This window comes from Salmo salar, chromosome ssa14 (assembly GCF_905237065.1).
Source record: "Salmo salar chromosome ssa14, Ssal_v3.1, whole genome shotgun sequence".
NCBI lineage: Eukaryota > Metazoa > Chordata > Actinopteri > Salmoniformes > Salmonidae > Salmo > Salmo salar.
The window spans coordinates 33,445,240-33,470,062 of NC_059455.1; the positions used below are offsets into that span (position 1 = coordinate 33,445,240).

The following is a 24,823-nucleotide window of genomic DNA, read 5'->3' on the forward strand; positions in this document are numbered from 1 at the left end:
TACGACGACCGTTACAGTTTCACTGTCGTCCTGCGAGCATTTCACCAGGGGAATGATTCAAGTCCGCTTATGAGGCAGATAATGTCATGTACAATTGAAGTCGGAAGTTTACATACACCTTAGCCAAATACATTTAAAATCCGTTTTTCACAATTCCTAACATTTAATTCTAGTAAAATGTCCCTGTCTTAGGTCAGTTAGGATCACCACTTTATTTTAAGAATGTGAAATGTCAGAATAATAGTAGAGAGAATTATTTATTTCAGCTTTTATTTCTTTCATCACATTCCCAGTGGGTCAGACATTTACATACACTCAATTAGTATTTGGTAGCATTGCCTTTAAATTGTTAAACTTGGGTCAAACGTTTCGGGTAGCCTTCCACAAGCTTCCCACAATAAGTTGGGTTAATTTTGGCCAATTCCTCCTGACAGAGCTGGAGTAACTGAGTCAGGTTTGTAGGCCTCCTTGCTCACACACGCTTTTTCAGTTCTGCCCACAAGTTTTCCATAGGATTGAGGTAAGGGCTTTGTGATGGCCACTCCAATACCTTGACTTTGTTGTCGTTAAGCCATTTTGCCACAACTTTGGAAGTGTGCTTGGGGTCATTGTCCATTTCAAAGACCCATTTGCCACCAAGCTTTAACTTCCTGACTGATGTCTCGAGATGTTGCTTCAATATATCCACATAATTTTCCTTCCTCATGATGCCATCTATTTTGTGAAGTGCACCAGTCTCTCCTGCAACAAAGCACCCCTACAACATGATGCTGCCACCCCCGTGCTTCACGGTTGGGATGGTGTTCTTCAGCTTGCAAGCCTCCCCCTTTTTCCTCCAAACATAACAATGGTCATTATGGCCAAACAGTTATATTTTTGTTTCATCAGACCAGAGGGCATTCCTCCAAAAAGTACAATCTTTGTCCCCATGTGTAGTTGCAAACCGTAGTCTTGCTTTTTTATGGCAGTTTTGGAGCAGTGGCATCTTCCTTGCTGAGCAGCCTTTCAGGTTATGTCGATATAGGACTCGTTTTACTGTGGAAATAGACACTTTTGTACCTGTTTCCTCCAGCATCTTCACAAGGTCCTTTGCTGTTGTTCTGGGATTGATTTGCACTTTTCGCACCAAAGTACGTTCATCTCTAGGAGACAGAACGCGTCTCCTTCCTGAGCGTTATGACGGCTGTGTGGTCCCATGGTGTTTATACTTGCGTACTATTGTTGATACAGATGAACATGGTACCTTCAGGCATTTGGAAATTGCTCCCAAAGATGAACCAGACTTGTGGAGGTCTACAATTACACCTTCAGGTACACCTTCATTTGACTCAAATGATGTCAATTAGCTTATCAGAAGCTTCTAAAGCCATGACATCATTTTTGGTATTTTTCCAAGCTGTTTAAAGGCACAGTCAACTTAGTGTATGTAAAATTCTGACCCACTGGAATTGTGAAACAGTGAATTATAAGTGAAATAATCTGTCTGTAAACAATTGTTGGAAAAATGACTTGTGTCATGCACAAAGTAGATGTTCTAACCGACTTGCCAAAACTATAGTTTGTTAACAAGAAATTTGTGGAGTGTTTGAAAAATGAGTTTTAATGACTCCAACCTAAGTGTCTGTAAACTTCCGACTTCAACTGTACTTCTCAGATAAGTACTTCTCAGACAAAACCCTCCAAGTGTCAGAGAAGACAAGGGAAGGCATTTTCCCTCCATGTCACAAAGAACCTTATCGTAATGTAATTTTCATTGTGATATGCCTCATTGTATTAGTTAGATGACGGAAGAGTGATTTAATGTGATGTATGACAGCTTTTGTAAACCAGTGGTATGTAGGTCACACACATTTATGCACACATTCACGCACGCACCAACACACAAACGCACACGTACGCGCACACACACAAACCACTCTTTCAAAAACACACACACACACACACACACACACACACACACACACACACACACACACACACACACACACACACAATCTGCTCTGTGTTTTAACAGCTTCCAGTGTCTCTAATGATTTGGGTCAGAGTTAATGAGTGATGGAGTGTCATGCGTTGGTGTGTGTGTTCATCACAGCTTCTCCTCTCATTCTGAGCTGTTAAGAGTCAGTCTGTCAAAGCCTGGAGACTTTATTTATTCATTCAGCTCATTTATATTTCTCATGTTTCTAGTGTGAGGGATTGAGCGAACATTTCCTTTTTGAAGTCAGTCAATTTCACTTCCGTTTATTCTACACCTCCATACTCGTGTCTCTACTCAGTTTAGGAGACGAGGAGAGCGAGAGGGAGAGAGAGAGAGAGATTTCAGGGGGCTGATTTAAGTAAAACATATTTTCAAAAATGAAATCATTCTCAGGGGATAGTCCGCCCCCACCCCTGCCCCGACTGTCCCCCTCCCCTTCTCCAGTCAAAACATCTGGTGCTGCCGTCGTAACGGGATTAGCTAACAAATACAGCCTCTTGCCGTGTGAGGAAGGAAGCCTGATGAAATATGACAACTCTCTCCTCTTATCACTGAGAACATCAATCACTGAGTAAGCTATTGATTTTTGTGGAGGGAGTCAGTCACACACCTCTGCATGGCAAAGCCAGAGCCCTTGGGTATCAGGTATATATAACCTGTCATACGGCATAAATGGAGTACGATGTGATGTGCTCAGAGTATGTTTTTGCAAAGACAAGAAAAGGATTATCCCCGGGACATTCAATACGACACATGCAGTATTATAATATTACTTCATTTTTCCATTAACATTGGAACTGATTTAACATTCTTTTGATTCCATTTTTTAGATGTTGCCAACACGGTGAGATATTAAATGATCTTTAACCAGCTCCCTGGACATACATAGTAATCAAACGACAAGTTAGGTTTCACTTCAGATCTTTACATTTTGATGTTTATCTGTGACTGCCTGTATCCCCTGATACTGACACATGTCAAACACAATTGATGTTCTGAATTTCACCAAAGGAAAAACTCAAATCCCATCAAAAACTGCTTTATAAATAAATACGTTTAATATGAAATATTAAATTCAATCTCCATCATGACATTAAAGCTTCCTTTATGTGTACAGTACGTCAGTCATGTTAACCAGCATCAATAGTCATAAACAGAACTTCTGATAGGTGTGAATATAAGCCAACATCATGTCATTCTATTTCCAGTTGACCTGTATTTGTTAATTGAGGCAGCATTTAAAACACAATCTCAGTGTAATATCAGGCTGGGATGTTACGACTAGTCCCCAGCTATCTGACAGATGGGTAACAGAGGTCAAACGGTCATCCATCACCGGCTACGACCTATTACACCTCTAGAACCAGCCTGTGTGTGTGCCGTCTGTCGACTAGCAGGCCCGGCCTGTCCCAAGATCATCTGTGTGGGTTTTTGTGTTGCCAAGGCTGGCGTGGCCTGGGGGTGGTGGGTCCGTTTGTTTGACAGACTGGCTTTGGCAACTAGCACCGGTCATCTTTGTTACAAAACGCCCCCCAGCTTATGGATGGGGACAGGAGTGTCACAACCTGCCTGAGCGAGCTGCAGCGCCAGCCCGGCGCCTGCGAGACTTACCCTGCTGTTTTACCTCGTGTCACCTAGGTTGGTCCCAGCCAACAGCGACCATGTACTCTCTACAGTACTTCAAGGCCTAATATGTTCTAAAATATGAGTGTTTTTACAAGGTTTCTTCTTTGGGCTTGACACATTTCAGGAGGCGTTACCTCTATGGATTCATCCATTGTTATCAAGCTCTCACAATGAATGATAGTCTCTGGTCTCTGGTGTCCTATCAAGTGCTTGATAGCCCTCCATTATGAGATAAGACATAATTTGCTGCTGGTGGATAGATAATTAGCTACTTATAATTGGTTAACCGCTCTATATGAGCCACACAGCGGTCTTTGAGGTTACACTTCAATGTATCACTGTTTCCAGGCTACCAATTAATTGTGTTATTACATCTGTGAGCCCAAACAAAAAGGTTTTACAGTGCAAGGCCTTGGTGGAAATGGTTTTTCGGTATTTTCTGGTAGCCTATTTAGGCCTACTTTAAATTACTATTGAATTAAATTGGTAATACAATTCGCTTATAATGATGTACTTTGTTACCAGGTAGTTTCCAAGTATTTACTAGATCATTATGGGCCCATAAATGTAATTATTACTTCTGTTTTCTCTCAAATACTAGGTGTACTGCAGTTGGCTTGCCTGGCATTATAAAACCAATGGAATAGTTCCAAAAACATTATACCGATAATCAGACGCACCCCAGTGCCTAATGTAAGGAAAACAATTACTTGTAACGCCCTGGCCATAGAGAGGGGTTTTTTGTTCTTTATTTTGGTTAGGCCAGGGTGTTCTATGTTCGTTTTCTAGGTTTTTTGTATTTCTTTGTTTTGGGCCGTGTGTGGCTCCTAATCAGGCACAGCTGAAGTTCGTTGTTGCTGATTGGGAGTCACACATAAGGAGCATGTTTTTCCTTTGGGTTTTGTGGGTAATTGTTTCTGTTAGTGTTTTGCACCTGACAGGACTGTTTGGCTGTTGGTTTTTTCTTATTTTTGTATAGTGTTCTTTCTGCTATTAAATATTCAATGATGAACACTAACTCCGCTGCACCTTGGTCTACTCTCTCTCACGACAGCCGTTACAGAATTACCCACCAAAAACGGACCAAGCAGCGGAGGAAGAAGCAGCACAAGGAGGACTATAGGAAACAGCGCGCTCGGGAAGTCATGGCATCCTGGTCGCTGGAGGTGTTGGAGTCCAGGATTGACTGGACATGGGATCAATTATTTGACCACTGCAACAACCTGTCAAGGGAGAGCGACGGACACGGGAGGCAGCCCCAATACATTTTTTTGGGGGGGCACACGGGGAGATTGGCGGAGTCAGGCGGTAGACCTGAGCCAACTCCCCGTGCTTACCGGAAGCAGCGTGGTACTGGTAAGGCACCGTGTTATGCTGTGGAGCGCACGGTGTCTCCAGTGCGCGTGCATAGCCCGATGCGCTACATTCCAGCCCCCCGCAAGTGCCATGCGAGAGTGGGCATCGAGCCAGGGCGGATGGTGCCAGCTCAGCGCGTCTGGTCTCCAGTGCGCCTCCTCGGTCCAGGTTATCCTGCGCCGGCGCTGCACACTGTGTCTCCGGAGTGCTGGGAGGGCCCAGTTCGCCCAATGCCTGCTCTCCCCCCGTGCCGGGCCAAAGTGGGCATTCAGCCTGGAGTATGGGTAAAGAGCATCAAGTCTAGAACTCCAGTGCTCCCCCACAGCCCAGTTTATCCTGTGCCTCCTCCTCGGACCAGGCCTCCAGTGGATCTCTCTAGCCTGGTCCGTCCTGTGCCACCTCCTCGGACCAGGCCTCCAGTGGATCTCTCCAGCCTGGTCCGTCCTGTGCCACCTCCGAGGACTAGGCCTCCAGTGGGTCTCCCCATCCTGGTTAGGCCTGTGCCTCCTCCTCGGACCAGGCCTCCAGTGGGTCTCCCCATCCTGGTCCGTCCTGTGCCACCTCCCAGGACTAGGCCTCCAGTGGGTCTCCCCATCTTGGTTAAGCCTGTGCCGCCTCCTCGGACCAGGCCTCCAGTGGGTCTCCCCATCCTGGTCCGTCCTGTGCCGCCTCCTAGGACTAGGCCTCCAGTGGGTCTCGCCAGTCCAGAGCCGCCAGAGCCGTCCGCCAGTCCGGAGCCGCCAGAGCCGCCCGCCAGTCCGGAGCCGCCAGAGCCGCCCGCCTGTCCGGAGCCGCCAGAGCCGCCCGCCTGTCCGGAGCCGCCAGAGCCGCCCGCCTGTCCGGAGCAGTCAGAGCCGCCCGCCAGCCCGGTGAGTCCTGTGCCTGTGCCTAGGGCCAGGCCTCTTGCTTGTCTCCTCAGCCTGGTAAATCCTGAGTCAGTGCCGCTGGAGCCGCCAGGGACGCCCGCCAGCTGGGCGCAGCCAGGAACGCCCGCCAGCCGGGCGCAACCAGGGTCGCCCGCCAGCCGGGCGCAGCCATCGCCGCCAGCCGGGCGCAACCAGGGTCGCCCGCCAGCCGGGCGCAACCATCACTGCCCGCCAGCCGGGCGCAGTCAGGGTCGCCCACCAGACCTTCGGCGTGGCCAGGTGCGCCACCTAAGAGGGCGACGCCGAGGGTGGAGCAGAGGCCACGTCCCGCACCTGAGCTGCCGCCGTAAGAAGGCCCACCCGGACCCTCCCCTTCAGTGTCAGGTTTTGCGGCCGGAGTCCGCACCTTGGGCGGGGGGGTACTGTAACGCCCTGGCCATAGAGAGGGGTTTTTTCTTCTTTATTTTGGTTAGGCCAGGGTGTTACATTGGGTGGGCGTTCTATGTTCGTTTTCTAGGTTTTTTGTATTTCTTTGTTTTGGGCCGTGTGTGGCTCCCAATCAGGCACAGCTGAAGTTCGTTGTTGCTGATTGGGAGTCACACATAAGGAGCATGTTTTTCCTTTGGGTTTTGTGGGTAATTGTTTCTGTTAGTGTTTTGCACCTGACAGGACTGTTTAGCTGTCGGTTTTTTCTTATTTTTGTATAGTGTTCTTTCTGCTATTAAATATTCAATGATGAACACTAACTCCGCTGCACCTTGGTCTACTCTCTCTCACGACAGCCGTTACATTACTATGTAAACCCAGGTGTTAACAGTGAAACTGATTAGAGAGACAGTCATTTTCATAGTGCTGGATAGAGCCAAAGACAGTCAAAAAAATATAGATTTCTGATTGAACCGTCTGTCTGGCCTTCCGAGAGGACTGACGGCATCTGATATCAGGCTGCCCCTTCATGCTCCATTAGTTAACCTCATTCCTGACATGATGGAAGAGCTCTGGGCCTAGCCACTGAAAAGACACAACGGTCAAAGTGTGGGGAGAAGAGAAAAAGGAATTAGGGAGAAATGAGGGAGAAGAGAAAGAGGAATGAGGGAGAAAGTGAAAGAAACATACTGTTCTCTTCTGTTCATGTGATGCGTTGCAGCAGTATACTAATTTGCCTCCTGATCACTTCAGGTTCACTGGATACAGCTGGTAAACTAAATTAGTATTTGCCAGCACAGTTGCTTCTTTGCCATGCGAATTTATGTCAAAATAAACCTTGGAGCAGTTCGCCACAGCTTCAACAGGGCCAGGAATGGGTGGGCACAGGGTTAGAGAGGGCCTGCCCTCTAAAACGCTCCTACATTAGCCAGTTTATCAGCTCAGCTTCCAGCACAAAGCGCCGCATTTAATAGGGAGAAGAGGGAACTTCAAGTCTGGGATGTGACATAAATAAGAAAACATACAGCATCCACACATAAATCATAGAAGATATGAGTCTTACTAAGGTTTCTTTGAACTATATTCAATAGCTGTATATTGCTGAGATTGATGCTATGCCATTGTATCATCAAAGACATATTTATGCTTAGGAATGAGTGTAGCAACTACCTTGCTTTGGCGACAGTAATAAACCAAGCAAATTACAGAGATCAAAAGAAAAGACAATTCCCACTTATTCATGTACATCTACATTATATGCTCTATAAGTCTTCTATCGTTCTTCATGTCAAGTCTCAGCTTGTCGGTTAAGACCGTTGGGACAGTAACCGAAAGGTCACTGGTTCACCCAGCTGACTAGGTGAAAAATCTGTTGTTGTGCCCTTGAGCAAGGCACTTATCCACAGCGACTTACACAAACAATTATGGTTAAGAGTGTCTGCTAAATGAGTAAAATGTAAAATGTCTCATTCTATAGGTCTGGTCTCCTAACGTGACTCCTAATGTCTAGAAATACAGGCAGTGTGCATGCTGCTGTGCGTTAGTCTGTGTGAGGAGAGGCTGGACCAAGGTAGCCTAGGATGAGTAATTGGGCAGTAGGAAGCTGCAACCCCCTTCGATGTCTCTCTATGGCTTCCCTGAGGAGTCTTTAATTCACTGTTGATTTGTTCTGTTATTGTGCTATGTCTCAGTGTCTAAACAGTGTGTTCAAACAGCCTATTTAGCACATTCAGTGGGCGAGAACTGGGCCGGCTCCAGGAGAGGAGGCCTGGAGGAACACAACCACCTCGTATTCAACCAAGACAACACATCTCTCTGGCTCTGAGTCCCTTTTCCTCCCTCTCTCTCTCTCTCTCTCTCTCTCTCTCTCTCTCTCTCTCTCTCTCTCTCTCTCTCTCTCTCTCTGTCTTTCTGTCTCTCCCTTTCTCTCTCTTTCTCATTTTCTCTGTATTTTTGTACCAGCCTTTCTCCATCGAAATCATCTCTCTCTCTCTCTCTCTCTCTCTCTCTCTGTCTTTCTGTCTCTCCCTTTCTCTCTCTTTCTCATTTTCTCTGTATTTTTGTACCAGCCTTTCTCCATCGAAATCATCCTCTCTCTCTCTCTCTCTCTCTCTCTCTCTCTCTCTCTCTCTCTCCTAGTTATGAACAGAGAGTTGAGGGAAGTTTCCTTTGAACTTTACAAAAGAAGACAGAGTAGCTCAGTGTGGTCATTATTTCATGCAGCTAGTAATTAATGAAACTATTAAAGGTTATTTTTCCATCTCTGTGTTTATCTTTGAACAACAGTAAATAAACAGCTGAGAGATGTCTCCCATAATTGCAAAAGGGTCATTGATACAATAAAACATGTATGAGCTGAGCCAACACTATGTCAACTCAACTGTGACCACAATATTTTGTCATGACAGAGTTATTTAATATGGCTTTAATACATTTTAATACAAAAACATCTTGATTGTAGAGTATTGTAGTCATGTGGTTTGAAGGTCAAACACCTTAATTAACAAACCGCTTCTGTGAGACGAAAAATAACTAACAGTCTTGATGCACAAAGTGACTGGGAAAAACCATTGGCATTGCCAGGCAGTCTGCCCTGTTGACTAACTGAAAGGTCATCTGAAAGGTCATCTGAAAGGTCATCTGAAAGGTTATCATTTGGAACATGCTTTACATAGCCACCAGGGAAACATTGGTTGAGTCAAACATTGTGTCAACGTTATTTCACCATGCCTCATTATCAACGTCATCACGTTGCAACAACGTGGCTTTTAGACTGAATTAGCCAAAAGCCATCAACATACACCGTTAAGCAGGGATGTCAAACTCATTCCACGAAGGCCCGGGTGTCTGCAGGTTTTAGTTTTTTCCTTTCAATTAAGCTCTAGACAACCAGGTGAGGGGAGTTCCTTACTAATTAGTGACCTTAATTCATCAATCAAGTCCAAGGGAGGAGCGAAAACCGCGGACACTCAGCCCTCCATGGAATGAGTGTGACACGTTTAACCCGGAAGTCCCAATGATGAGGCCAAAGACCTCTTTTCTAAGAGAGCAGTTCCAGTAAACACAGACAATCATGCAGTCAAGAAACAAAACATTGTTCTTGTCTTAAATTAACCCAGGTTTCAATTAAAAATTATTTCAAGGTTTGGTTGGCTTCAAATTGAATTCACGTTCACAGACAACTCAATCAAATATCAATCAAGGTTGTACATTTACAGTACCTGACCTCATTGCCCAGAGGGCAGGCTGGTATTTCTTAACCACGTTCACTAACTACCTGCCAGATATTGATGTGGTGGTGGTGATGACGGTCTCCTTCACGCACACGCCACACACACACACACACACACACACACACAGACACACACAGACTCTCTCCTTCATGTTCGCCTATCCCTCTTATTGCAGTGCAGTCTGTCAGCTATAGTAATTAGGTGTGCTCCCAACACACCTCAACGTCTCCTCAATGTTGCTCATTAATCTCACATGAGTGATTAGGCCGCGAAGCACCACGCCGCACCACAACGAATGGAGCCGCCACGGCGGGAGGCTGGGAGGGAGGTGTGAAGCTGGGTGTGAAACTGTTGTCATCTCATATGTTATCACACTCAGGAGATTAGCTAGGGGTATAACCACACCACAGCCCATTGGCAGTTAATCATGCTGCTAATGATAAGTGAAATATTCTTGCCGTCGCTACAATGCCAACCGCCAAGGTCATGAACTCACATATTGCTTGGTTGGCTAGCCCCTTTAGTAATATATGAAAAGTTATCTACGACCAGATATTTCTTTTTAATTACATTTTTACCTTTCTTTAACTAGGCGAGTCAGTTAAGAACAAATTCTTATTTTCAATGACGGCTTAGGAACAGTGGGTTAACTGCCTTGTTCAGGGGCAGAACGACAGATTTGTACCTTGTCAGCTTGGGATGCTATGGGATATGGGATGCTCATGGTACAGTAAAGACTTTTAAGTCTTCAGAACAAGGGTCTCCAATTCTCAAGACTTGGCTGTGAATTTACAACTCTCAGGGTAACAGTCCTGATCTAGGATCAGTTGTCTTTTAGATAATAATGAATACAATTATATGGACTATATGGACAGGAAGGATCATAGAGCAGCACTCCTACTCTGAGATGCTTTGTGAATATTTAGAATATGAGGATTTTTTTCCCAAAACACTATATCTACAATTCTTTTTAATTAGAAATTATAGCTTATGGGTACCTTCATGTGTGTGTAAAATATTACTGTTCTCAGATTTTTTTATTAATAGATTTTGTGTTTTTTTGCAAAACGCTATATATCCATTGTTTAGGTGGAATGGAATGTTTGTATCCTGTATATTTGACTGTGATATGTGGTTGTCATAAGATGAATGCACTTACTGTAAGTCGCTCTGGATAAGAGCATCTGCTAAATGACTCAAATGTAAAATATTACTGTATAGAATTTGTAAAATATTGATGTCACAAATGTATCATTTGTACAGTTCTTTAAAAGAAATGTAGTTATTTGTCACATTTGACTGTGTAAAGCCTAGCAGTACTACATACTTCTCTGAGAGTGAGGTGGATATACAGCGTTCTGCAACAAAACATTATTATTTGTCTCTCTGAAATGAAACCATCAAGTGATAGATTTTAAACAACCCATGCCAGCATTGGATAGTGAAAAAACACACCAATCTCTTTCATGATTTTTTTTAACAATAAAAGCTAAATTACCAACATTTCTGAAAATGTATATATAGAGTTTTGGAATGAAACTATTCATATTGTCTTAGCAATGGTTAAACAAAAGTCTGCACAGCAAGACCAGTAGCGAAAACCCTGCTTTAAAATATGATTGTCTAACGTAACATGTTGACAACGAGTTCTGTAGAGGAGAGTTTAAGTAATGTAGAAGAGCTGGAATCAGACAAAGTGGGGCAGAACAATGACATCATGTCAGAGGCATGATGTGACTGACGATGCAACACTGTGCTATTGTGCTCCTTCTGCCAATATTATGTAGCTAGCCAGGGTAGGATGGTTCTCTTTGCATGGGGTTAAACCTCTCCTACAGAGGACATCTCTACCACACACACACACACGCATACACGCACACCGACACACCGACACACACACACCGACACACACACACACACACACACACACACACACACACACACACACACACACACACACACACACACACACACACACACACACACACACACACACACACACACACATTAGAATCATATAGGAGAGAGTAGGTCCTATCCCTCTGGATCTGACCTCAGCAGCTGTATGGAAAACTGGTTCTGCTCCACAGATAAGGCCACTCAACAATGAATTCTGGCCGAATTAAACCCACGCATTTGAGAAAACAGAGTGGTGTAAACAAGGCATTTCATTACTGTCACGTCCTGACCAGTAAAAGGGGTTGTTTGTTATTGTAGTTTGGTCAGGGCGTGGCAGGGGGTGTTTGTTTAATGTGTTTCGGGGTTTTTTGGTTAATGTTCTATGTTAGTATATTTCTATGTTCGTTCTAGTTTTTCTATTTCTATGTTTAGTTTATTGGGTTGACCTTCAATTGGAGGCAGCTGTTCCTCGTTGCCTCTAATTGAAGGTCCTATTTAGTAGGGGTGTTTTTCCATTGGTTTTTGTGGGTAGTTGTTCCGTGTGTAGCTGTGTGCCTCACAGGACTGTTTTTCGTCGTTGTTTTTGATTAAGTGTTCGTTTTGGTTTTCGTCGTATTAAAGAAGATGAGTATACACATTCCCACTGTGTTTTGGTCCCATCCTTACGACGAACGTGACAGAATTACCCACCACCAAAGGACCAAGCAGCGGAGGAAGCAGCAACAGGAGGACTATACAGAGTCATGGACCTGGGAGGAGATTCTGGATGGGGCAGGACCATGGCACCAGGCTGGGGAATACCGACGTCCTAAGGAGGAGCTGGAGGCAGCCAAGGCGGAGCGGCGCCGTTACGAGGCATTATACGCGCCGATTGGCAAACCCGAGAGGCACCCCCAAGAACATTTTTTGGGGGGGCACCCGGGGAGTGTGGCTAGGTCAGGCAATAGACCTGAGCCAACTCCCCGTGCTTGTTATGGGGAGCGTTTGGCAGGGAGAAGAGCGCCGGTCTATGCGGAAGTGCGCACGATCTCGCCCATAGGCACGCACAGTCCGGTGCGAGCGATCCCAGCCCCTCGCAAGTGCCGTGCTAGAGTGGGCATCCAGCCAGGTAGGAGTATGCCTGCGCAGCACATCTGGCCACCAGTGCGTCTCCTAGGCCCAGGCTACCCTGCGCCTGCGCCTGCTCTACGCACAGCAGCCATCAGGCCTTTGCACAGCCCAGTTCGCCCTGTGCCAGCACTCCACCCGTGCAGGGCTACTGTGACTACCCAGCCAGGACGGGTGGTGCAGGCTGTGCGCTCCAGACCTCCAGTGCTTGTTCATGGCCCGGTGTACCCTGTTCCTGCTCCTCGCACTAGCCCTGAGGTGCGTGTCTCTAGTCTGGCGCCTCCAAAGCCAGCACCACGCACCAGGCCTCCAGTGCGTCAGCCCAGTCCAGTACGTCCTGTTTCTGCTCCAAGCACTAGCCTTAAGGTGCGTGAAAATAGTCTGGCGCCTCCAAAGCCAGCCCCACGCATCAGGCCTTCAGTGCGCAGTCCCCGTCCAGAGCTTCTGACGACAGTTCCCCGTCTAGAGCTTCCGACGACAGTTCCCCGTCTAGAGCTTCCGACGACAGTTCCCCGTCTAGAGCTTCCGGCGACAGTGCCCTGTCCAGAGCTTCCGGCGACAGTTCCCCGTCTAGTGCTTCCGGCGATGTCCTACAGTCCGGAGCCTGCAGAGACGGCCCACAGTCCGGAGCCTGCAGAGATGGCCCACAGTCCGGAGCCTACAGAGACGGCCCACAGTCCGGAGCCTGCAGAGACGGCCCACAGTCCGGAGCCGGCAGAGACGGCCCACAGTCGGAACCGACAGAGACGGCCCACAGTCCGGAACTGACAGAGACGGCCCACAGTCCGGAACCGACAGAGACGGCCCACAGTCCGGAACCGACAGAGACGGCCCACAGACCGGAACCGACAGAGACGGCCCACAGTCCGGAACCGACAGAGACGGCCCACAGTCCGGAACAGACAGAGACGGCATCCAGTCCGGAACCGGCGCAGCCAGAGTCGCCCTCCAGTCCGGAACCGGCGCAGCCAGAGTCGCCCTCCAGTCCGGAACCGGCGCAGCCAGAGTCGCCCTCCATTCCGGAACCGGCGCAGCCAGAGTCACCCTGCAGCCCGAGGTCTCCAGCGACGCGCATCAGCCCGAGGTCTCCAGCGACGCGCATCAGCCCGAGGTCTCCAGCGACGCGCATCAGCTTGAGGTCTCCAGCGACGCGCCTTAGCCCCGAGCCTTCAGCGGGGGTGGACAGGTTAGGTTGGGGACTAAAGCCGGAGCCTGAGCCACCTCCATAGTAGGAGGATTGGGGGGGTGTAGCACAAGAACCGTCGGTGATGGTGGCCACCCTCCCTTCCCTCCCTTTAGTTTGGGATTATTTTTGTTTTTGTGTTTATTTTTGTGTTTTTTTGTTTGAGGTTCATCTGGGGTCTGCACCTTTAGGGGGGGGGTACTGTCACGTCCTGACCAGTAAAAGGGGTTGTTTGTTATTGTAGTTTGGTCAGGGCGTGGCAGGGGGTGTTTGTTTAATGTGTTTCGGGGTTTTTTGGTTAATGTTCTATGTTAGTATATTTCTATGTTCGTTCTAGTTTTTCTATTTCTATGTTTAGTTTATTGGGTTGACCTTCAATTGGAGGCAGCTGTTCCTCGTTGCCTCTAATTGAAGGTCCTATTTAGTAGGGGTGTTTTTCCATGGGTTTTTGTGGGTAGATGTTCCGTGTGTAGCTGTGTGCCTCACAGGACTATTTTTCGTCGTTGTTTTTGATTAAGTTTTGGTTTTCTTCGCTGCGTTTTGGTCCCATCCTTACGACGAACGTGACAAATACAGTTTTTTTTCAATCGCTTTGGTGCTATTTTCACAAGTACAGTGCCTTCAGCAAGTATTCAGACCACTTGACTTTTTCCAAATGTTGTTACGTTACAGCCTTATTCTAAAATGGATTAAATAAATACAAATCCTCAGCAATCTACACACAATACCCCATAATGACAAAGCGAAAACAGGTTTTTAGAATAAAAAACAGAAATACCTTATTTACATAAGTATTCAGAACCTTTGCTATGAGACTCAAAAAAGAGCTCAGGTGCATTCTGTTTCCATTGATCATCCCTGAGATGTTTCTACAACTTGATTAGAGTCCACCTGTGGTAAATTCAATTGATTGGACATGATTACGAAAGGCACACAGCTGTCTATATAAGGTAACCACAGTTGACAGTGCATGTCAGAGCAAACACCAACTCTTCCTAGATCTGGCCGCCCGGCCAAACTGAGCAATCGGGGGAGAAGGGCCTTGGTCAGGGAGGTGACCAAGAACCCGATTGTCACTCTGACAGAGCTCTAGAGAACCTCTGTGGAGATGGGAGAACCTTCCAGAAGGACAACCATCTCTGCTGCACTCCACCTTTATGGTAGCGGCCAGACGGAAGCCACTCCTCAGTAAAAGGCACATGACAGCCCGCTTGGAGTTTGTCAAAAGGCACCTTAAGACCCTCAGACCATGAGAAACAAGATTCTCTGGTCTGATGAAACCAAGATGGAACTCTTTGGCTTGAATGCCGAGTGTCATGTCTGAAGGAAACCTGGCACCATCCCTATGGTGAAGCATGGTGGTGGCAGCATCATGCTGTGGGGATGTTTTTCAGTGGCAGGGACTGGCAGACTAGTCAAGATCGAGGCGAAGATGAATGGAGCAAAGTACAGAGAGATCCTTGATGAAAACCTGCTCCAGAGTGCTCGAGACCTCAGACTAGGGCAAAGGTTCACCTTCCAACAGGACAATGACCCTAAGCACACAGCCAAGACAATGCAGGAGTGGCTTCGAGAAAAGTCTCTGAATGTCCTTGAGTGGCCCAGCCAGAGCCCGGACTTGAACCTGATCGAACAACTCTGTTGAGACCTGAAAATAGCTGTGCAGCAACGCTTTTCATCCAACCTGACAGAGCTTGAGAGGATCTGCAGAGAAGAAAGGGAGAAACTCCCCAAATACAGGTGTGCCAAGCTTGTAGCGTCATACCCAAGAAGACTCGAGGGTGTAATCGCTGCCAATGGTGCTTCAACAAAGTACTGAGTAAAGGGTCTGAATACTTATGTAAATGTGATATTTCTGTTTAAATTTTTTTATAAATTTCAAACATTTCTAAAACATTTCTAAAAACCTGGGGTATTGTATGTAGATTGATGGGGGGGGGGGACGGGACTATTTAATACATTTTAGAATAAGGCTGTAACCTAACAAAATGTGGAAAAAGTCAAGGGGTCTGAATACTTTCTGAAGGCTCTGTATGTGGTGAATTTTCAAAACTTTGTACAAAACTGGTAACACTTGTAACGTGGCAGGTATTATATTATTAGAAACATCAGGTTAAGCAGGGACTAGTTGGCATCAAGCCTGTCTTGAGCATTTGGCCACAGGTTCTCATCAAAATCACAGTAAATGTCTTCATTGTTCATGCCCCTGAGGAAAAACCTTTTGACATGGCAAATCCAAGCCTGATATAGGTCTGGATTGAAGACATTGTATGCCTCATCCATGACCTGAAGGACGGTAGTACTCTCATGGGGATGGCAATCATACATCTTCCACCTGTATTATATTCATGCATTGTATTTTTCAGTATTTTATTGTACTTATTATATATTGTAGTGGTCCTGTATCACTCAGTTAGTAAGAGCATGGCACTAGCAACACCAGAGTTGTGGGTTCGATTCCCACTGGTGTCAGAAACGCAAATGTGTGGACTAACTGTTGTCACTTAGCATAAAAACGTCTGCTATGTAAATGGTATATATTATGGTATTACAGTACTGTATTGGCCAATAACATTTTAGTAAATCAGTGTGTGACCCCATCAAAAAGACCCCAGCAACTTAATTTTGGATGAATGTTTAGTCAATTGAGTCTTAATGCATGACATACAGTACATGATCTGCTCTGGTCAAAATCAGATTTTTTCAAACTTACTGTGAAGTAAAATCATAATAGTCATCATAGTACATTGCAGTATACAGTATATTATACTTTATGTGTTTCTACTTTACAAACATACATTTTCAATATGTTGTTCTCAAAATCTGTAGTAGACAAACTAGTATAAAATATATAGGTTTACTAAATGGTTAAGTGCTTGTCAATTAAGAGCAGTCGGAAGAGCAGTAAGTAATAATGTATTATGTATTTAACAAATGAGAAGAGAATTATATCAATATTAATGTGAACATAATGCCAATAACTTTATATGAACATGTATTGCAATGTGAAACATATTTCTAGATGAAACACTGATTAAGTTTGGTGAAAAAGTGGTTGTGTGATTTTGTGTGTTGTACTTAATTTAAAAAAAATGTGCTTAGAGTTTTAAAACAAACACATTTTGATGATCTGTTTTGAGTTTTGTACTAAGAGTTGTGAAAATTGCACCAAAGCGATTGAAGAAAACTGCACTGAGTCAATGTCATTTTCAGCTTTTTTCCAATCCACATCACATTATATTTGATAGCCTATATTTGAGTCCAGTGGTGTAAAATAACAAAGTAAAAATACTTTGAAGTACTACCTAAGTAGTTTGTTGGGTATCTGTACTTTACTATTTATATTTTTGACAACTTTTCCATTTACTTCACTACATTCCTACAGATAAGATGTACTTTTTACTCCATACATTTTCCCTGACACCCAAAAGTACTTGTTATATTTAGAATGCTCAGGCAGGACAGCAATATGGTCCAATTCACACATATATTAATATAACATGTTGTCATCCCTACTGCCTCTGATCTGGCGGCCTCAATAACACAAATACTGTGTTTTTAAATTATGTCTGAGTGTTGGAGTGTGCCCCTGGCTGTCTGTAAATAAAAAATGTAAATTAAAATTCCTGCTGAAAATGGAAAACATACAGACACACCACTTCATCTAGCTAGTACTCCTGAAACATGACTCACACCATCAACCACACATGGAGAACTACTCTAGTCTGAGGTAGGTTAGTATCAAGTGGTGAAGGGATGAAACTGTAGAGACCTTACTACTCAAAGGTGATGAATGCTCTGACACTGACAGAGCCTCCTCTAGTCCTCTAACTAGTGCATCTGTGAGAGCAGATGAATGGGGAGGAGTGTTCGATAAATTGGGTCACACGAACATGGGGTTTCTGGGTAATGCGGTGAAAACGCTTGAGGAGTTGCAGTTGGAACGGCACGTGTTGGAATAGACAAACTGGGGCAGAACTACTCTGACGATGAGTTCCCTCATCACCTAAACCTACAGCCACGTAAATGGGTTTCACCTACTTTTACACACACACACACACACACACACACACACACACACACACACACACACACACACACACACACACACACACACACACACACACACACACACACACACACACACACACACACACACGCACATTATAAACACACACATATGCACGGACACACACAAACATGCACACATACAGTACACACACACACATATGCACGCACACACGCACCCGCACAGACAGATACACACACACACACACACACACAGAGCGAGAGAGAGAAATATATCCCTAATGCAACACATGAACTGTGTTGTATTACTATTGCTTGATGTATATAGCACACAACTGAATCTGTGCTTGAAGGGCTCTTCTCTACCCCTTTCTTCTTCCATTTGTCTTGGTCAGTGAGTCTGTTACCTTGGCACTGATGAGGTGAGTGAGTCTGTTACCTTGGCAGTGATGAGGTGAGTGAGTCTGTTACCTTGGCAGTGATGAGGTGAGTGAGTCTGTTACCTTGGCAGTGATGAGGTGAGTGAGTCTGTTACCTTGGCAGTGATGAGGTGAGTGAGTCTGTTACCTTGGCAGTGATGAGGTGAGTGAGTCTGTTACCTTGGCAGTGATGAGGTGAGTGAGTCTGTTACCTTGGCAGTGATGAGGTGAGTGGAGTCTGTTACCTTGGCAGTGATGAGGTGAGTGAGTCTGTTACCTTGGCAGTGATGAGGTGAGTGAGTCTGTTACCTTGGCAGTGATGAGGTGAGTGAGTCTGTTACCTTGGCAGTGATGAGGTGAGTGAGTCTGTTACCTTGGCAGTGATGAGGTGAGTGAGTCTGTTACCTTGGCAGTGATGAGGTGAGTGAGTCTGTTACCTTGGCAGTGATGAGGTGAGTGAGTCTGTTACCTTGGCAGTGATGAGGCAAACTAGATTTGGGGATGGATAGATCTCTGCAATCACATGCTGCCTCTCCTTGGCAGTGAGGAGTGAAGTCAATATTGAAGCGGATACAGACAAGAGGCCTCTCTCTTCCATTTCTTTCTTTCATTCTCTCTCTCTCTCACTCCCTCACTCCCTCCCTCACTCACTCCCTCTCTCACTCCCTCTCTCGCCCTCTTTAGATTTATCTACAGCTCCGCAGCCTCATACTTCAATAGATGGATGGTTATTTCATATGGTGCCAACTGGCCCTACATGAGTTGAGCTGAAGGTCACAGTGACTCATTTCAATAGAGACTGGGCTGGGCAGCTCATTTTAGTAGTACTGAGACTTGGCGGGCGGCTCATATCAATACAAAGACTGGGCGGCTTTGTATTGAAAAACCCACCAAAAATATACCCATACAGACGATCGATTGGAAAACACCAAAACACACCTGTGAGCTGGATTATGGTTTACATCAGCAGACTTAAAGTCACATAAGTAGGCTATATCACAGTCATACAGTGATACTACAAAAACTATAGCAAATTGTATGGTACAGTAGAAACTCTGGTACAGATTGCATTGGAACCTGGAGGCATATGGCAGGCTGCCTCACACCTCCCAGACAATTGAGTCTTAATGATTCATTGGTTTGGCATGCTACATCTCCCCAGTGATGGTGGGTGTCAGTGATGCACTGGAGATTCCATGCAGTTCCTTGGAAGTGGAGTGGCCAGAAAGAGTGATGGCTGTTCTGGCTGTTCTGGCTCAGTGTCCAGGCCAGACGCTGTAGTCTGACTCTGTGGTTCACACACCCACTGACAAACTCCACTCTCTCACTCACTGTTCATCAGATGTTTCAGGTCAAATCAGTCACCAGGATATTGTGATGACAACCAGTATTCTGTCTGCACAATAAAATAATGATGATTGTGACTTTTCTACACCATTTGTTTCAGACACAGTCGTCAGATTTGGGATCAGCTGACCTCATCATTCAAACTCTCATCATAGAAAGTGTAGGATACTTTGATTTGGATAATTGAAAAAAAAATGTACTCAAAATAGCCTAATCCAGATAGAAATCTCAAGATGTTTTCATTTACCACACGAAGCACCTCTCATGATGACATAACGCCAACCAAACACCTGCCTGAAACAAACTCCCACAATTCACTTAATCTGAACAAAATACTTCATTGTACCTAATCTAAAATGTCCGCCTCCATTTCACCCCTAACCTGCACCTGTCCACCTGGCTAACATCTTCTTTCATGGTGACAAGCAAGATCGGGAGAGGGATACGAGCACAATGAAAGTTCATTCTTATTTGAGCTAACTCAGTGAATTAAATTCTTATAAAAGATTTAGGCCGCTGCAGCGACAATGTTCTTCTATACAGCCCTTCATGTTCGTGTATGTTTCCACTGCTCTTGAAGATGCAGCACCTCAGGGCCTTACAGGAGGAGTCCTGTGGGAGTTCAGTTTGAGGTAATGCTACTGCAGTAATAATACAGAAGAGAAAACATCAGATTTAAGAAAGCTTTCAGTGGGACAAAAGAAGAATCACATCACTTTGGAAAAGTGGAGAAGAGTAACAAAAACAAGCAAGCATTGGGAGCGTGCTTCATGGAATAACAACAGACAGGGTAGGTAGGCTATGTTGTTCATTCTTGTAACATCAGATTTCAGGGAAACAACATGAAATGTAAAAAGAGAACATCTTATTTCACTCTTTTTCTTTTTACACTAGTTTCAGATTGGGGAAAAGGCATTAGAGTCCTAATCCGTTAGCATAGCTCCCCTACTCCCTCCCTGGTTCTGCTGCCTGGCTGTCAGGAGTTTACATTCCACAGGGAGGGCAACAAAGAGCTGCTTGCTGCAGAAGTTAATACTCTTCAATGTTTTTGTGCCGTACCATCTAAGCCTCACAACCCACCAGAGGATTGCAAGGAACTGTTATGGGACTGCTGCATTAAACTGAATACAACAGAAAATGTGTGTGTGGGGTGTGGGGGGGGGGGGGGTCTTCTATCCTTGTGGGAACCTAAAATCCCCAAATGTTCCCACAAGGATAGTAAAACAAGGAAAATTATACCTCGTACCCATGACGACAAAACCTATTTTGAACTAAGGGGTTAGGTTTAGGTTTAGGGTTAGGAGTTATGTTTAGGTTTAGGGTTTGGGTTACGGGTTAAGGTTAGGGTGAGGGTTAAGGTTTGGGTTGTGGGAAAGGGTTAGGGGTTAGGGGTTAGGGAAAATAAGATTTTGAATGGAAATGAATTTTAGGCCACCTCGAGGACAGAATAACATAATGTGTGCGTGTGTGTGCGCGCGTGCGGGCACGTGTGTTTTCACGCACTGCTTCTGCTCAGATGGGTAGCAGGACTTTTTTAAAGGCCTTTACTGAGTTTGTCAGATTATAGAAGAAGACACGCCTGAACCCTGCCACTCTGCCCCCTGCAGTGCTACAGTATTGACACTGATCTTTGTGGATAAACAGTGGAGCCACACCACAAACAGGCCCTCAGGCCTCTAAACCAATCAATCACTCTGTTGTTCACATCATTAGCTGTTAGAATCTAATTCAGTCTGTGCCACTGCTATCTGGAGCAGTCTGATACCAGCCAGCCACTCAAGTAATGCCTTATTCCTATCACTTGTCTTCGAGGTCGTCGCTGGTTGAAAGGTTGAGCCACTCCTTCAAATGACCTGTTGATGCAATCACCACTGACCACCATACTGTACATATGGTTCAATCTTCTACGCTCTCCTCCATGTAGGAAGTGATTATTGATAGTCCGATGAACAATTACACTGAGCTCACTGCCTATTCACTGTCCAGTGCCAGCCAGAAGGATGGATGGCTGGGTTGGTTGTTATTTTTCCCGCAAGAAAATGTCTGGTTGAGTCTGGTTCTTTTCAATGTCTCGTCCATTGCATATAAATAGGATATTGATAACTATAGGCCATCAATAAAAGGTCTAAAGCATGAGGAATTTCTGGTTAATTATATTTCAACAGAATCCAAATAGAACATCTCGACTCCACACACTAACCTATAAAACTCCACACAGCCCACCCACACCACCCTCTCTAGGAGAAGACAAGACCATCAATTAAGGGGTGATTTGACGCGGTGAAGCAGCAGAGACAACCTCCAAGCGCGCATGAAAGCTCCTCCAAACATCAACATTTTTCACAAGAATGAACCATGAACCGTGATTAGTAGGCCTAGACCCCAAGCATATTCTATGATTTCCCGCAGAGATTTCGATATCTCACACCGCCCGGCGTCACTGAGCGCTTCGGTTCCATCCACAGGTACCGCACGCTGCATCCCAATTCAAACGGATGCATTCACAGACCGTTATAGTTGGTGAGCATACTGTTCGAGTACCATAGCTTGAACTGCAACAAGGGTAACCTATCTATCATTAAGTTCAACACAAGTCTACTGTCAAATGTATTTTCATTTCGATTTCCTATATAGAAATATCCACTCAATTTGAAAACGCTCCCGGTGAGTCGTTTGGAGAGCTTGATCTGCCTGAAGGGGGCTTGTCATTCCAACAGGGGACCTTGGACCGAGCTGGTGTGTGTGGTTCCGATGAAATTAAAGTCTATTCTTAAAATGTTCCCCTGTCATACTGCATCAGAATATGAGTCAGACAACTTTCAAATGAAAATTATGGAAATGTGGCTGTGCGCATTTTATTCCGGCCAACTGCGACTGGTTAACAGAAGATCCGGTATGTAGGCTACAGCAATACAACATTCAGTTCAGAGAAATAGCCTAGGCTACATAATGATAAAGCTTCATCTCTGAAATCGAATTATTGTCATTCGGTCACCTAATATACAGTTCTAACAACAATTCTCATCAGAAATCAAGGCAAAAAAACGTGTAGGTGAGCTCTTTAGCATCACATAACATAGCCTAACCTCAACTTGATTGTAAAATAGCCTATAATATGAAATATGTTTACTAAAGATCTGACACTTACCCTTTCATATGACAGCTACGCTGAAATTTCCAGTTTAACCGTTTTAATCCAAATCAGGTTCCGGTTCATTTGCGCGATCTGTTTTCGCTTCTTAGAGAGAAGAAAATCCATTCGTTAATTCAATTTGCCGGACACGCACACCATAAAATCACATTGGGTCGCCTCTCATTTTTCGACAATTTTACTATTTCAGTGTTTCGTGGACATATTTTATTTTTTAAATGATTTTACCGCCGTTGAAGTTGCCTAGTTACCCCTGTCTCTCATTCAAGGTGGCTCAAGCGCTGTGTACAGCGGCCAATCATAGAAGCAGCCCTGGATTAACTATTTCTTGGCTCCGCTATTCTAGTTTCAAGCTAAAATTAGGGGAGTGGGCGGGGAAAGTGGGCCCCCAGTGACAGAAAAAAAATTATGTGCACGGAGAATAATGTAGAAAGGGGGATCCGTTAGAGTGGATGGTCTGGTTTGGAGGGGGAGGGGAAGAGGAAGAGGATTAAGCGTTTCACAAAAATAAAAGGGGGGAAGGGGCAGAGGGAAACCAGTTGCCCATGGACTTCTAGTTCTCATAAGAGAGCACACATCAGGCTTATCTTGGACAATATCTACAGTGAATGATCCCAGCCTGAATATGAAGACTGCAGCCAGCCATGGCAGATATCTTCCTCACCTCACCTCGCTCAGTAAGAGGAGGAGGTAAATGTTCTCATGTTGTTTCGACAATCAAATATCTGGCTAATTTCTGGAAATCCTAAAGACCAATCCATCAGGCTCCTTAACCAGCCATCATCAGGCTCCTTAACCAGCCATAATCAGGCTCCTTAACCAGCCATCATCAGGCTCCTTAACCAGCCATAATCAGGCTCCTTAACCAGCCATCATCAGGCTCCTTAACCAGCCATCATCAGGCTCCTTAACCAGCCATCATCAAGCTCCTTAACCAGCCATCATCAGGCTCCTTAACCACCCATCATCAGGCTCCTTAACCAGCCATCATCAGGCTCCCTAACCAGCCATCATCAAGCTCCTTAACCAGCCATCATCAGGCTCCTTAACCAGCCATCATCAGGCTCCTTAACCAGCCATCATCAGGCTCCCTAACCAGCCATCATCAAGCTCCTTAACCAGCCATCATCAGGCTCCTTAACCAGCCATCATCAGGCTCCTTAACCAGCCATCATCAGGCTCCTTAACCAGCCATCAACAGGCTCCTTAACCAGCCATCATCAGGCTCCTTAACCAGCCATCATCAGGCTCCTTAACCAGCCATCATCAGGCTCCTTAACCAGCCATCATCAGGCTCCTTAACCAGCCATCATCAGGCTCCTTAACCAGCCATCATCAGGCTCCTTAACCAGCCATCATCAGGCTCCTTAACCAGCCATCATCAGGTTCCTTAACCAGCCATCATCAGGTTCCTTAACCAGCCATCATCAGGCTCCTTAACCAGCCATCATCAGGTTCCTTAACCAGCCATCTATCAAGACCACCCCCACCCCCCTCCTCCATCCCTCCATCCCTTCATTCTGTCCCATTGAGTCTCCTCATCATAGGCCATATTGATTTCTATTTCCCCCTCCAACAGTGGGGTGAAAGGTGTAGGGGAGCCAGTCAGCTTCAATCACTGTTACACAGCCACAATGACACCACCTGTACCGTTCTGTTGTTGCGTGAGGTGGGTGGGCCGGGTAGGGGGGGCTCAGAGGAAAGGGTACACCCCCCCACACCCACACACATACACACAAACACACACACACCTCACCCCTGACTTGAGTTGGACTCTGAGCGTACCCGGCGGGCCCTACAAGGCAACAGGCCTTGTGCATTATAGATGAACAGTTGGGGGTCGGTGTGTGTGTGTGTGTGTGTGTGTGTGTGTGTGTGTGTGTGTGTGTGTGTGTGTGTGTGTGTGTGTGTGTGTGTGTGTGTGTGTGTGTGTGTACAGATGAAGGCTGCTGTTTTCAGAGAGGCAGGTCCTAGTAGGGGGTAGGAGCTCTAGCTAGCAGTGTGGGACTTCTCTACTCATCATCGCAGGGAAAATCTGCACATTCTGCAGAAAACAGATATTTCTGCCTGACATCATTCTATATCAAATAGAAGTTTCCTGCCATCCAAGTTTGTCTAGACTCTATACTGTGCCATAAAATATGAATTTGACATCAATGTCTAATCTATGTCTAAATTACATTAATTCAAAACATAAGGAGAA

General features: G+C 45.5%; 1 protein-coding gene across 4 annotated transcripts in view; it reads right to left on the reverse strand.

The window, feature by feature from the left end:
• The window catches only part of LOC106569298 (disabled homolog 1), a 129,192-nt gene extending 106,233 nt beyond the window's left edge, over positions 1-22,959 (reverse strand). For all 4 annotated transcript variants that reach the window (XM_045694238.1, XM_045694236.1, XM_045694237.1 and 1 more), the window contains exon 1: positions 22,618-22,959. The gene's annotated coding sequence lies outside the window, so the exon portion shown is untranslated. The remainder of the gene's footprint in view (positions 1-22,617) is intronic.
• Positions 22,960-24,823: the final 1,864 nt, after the last annotated feature.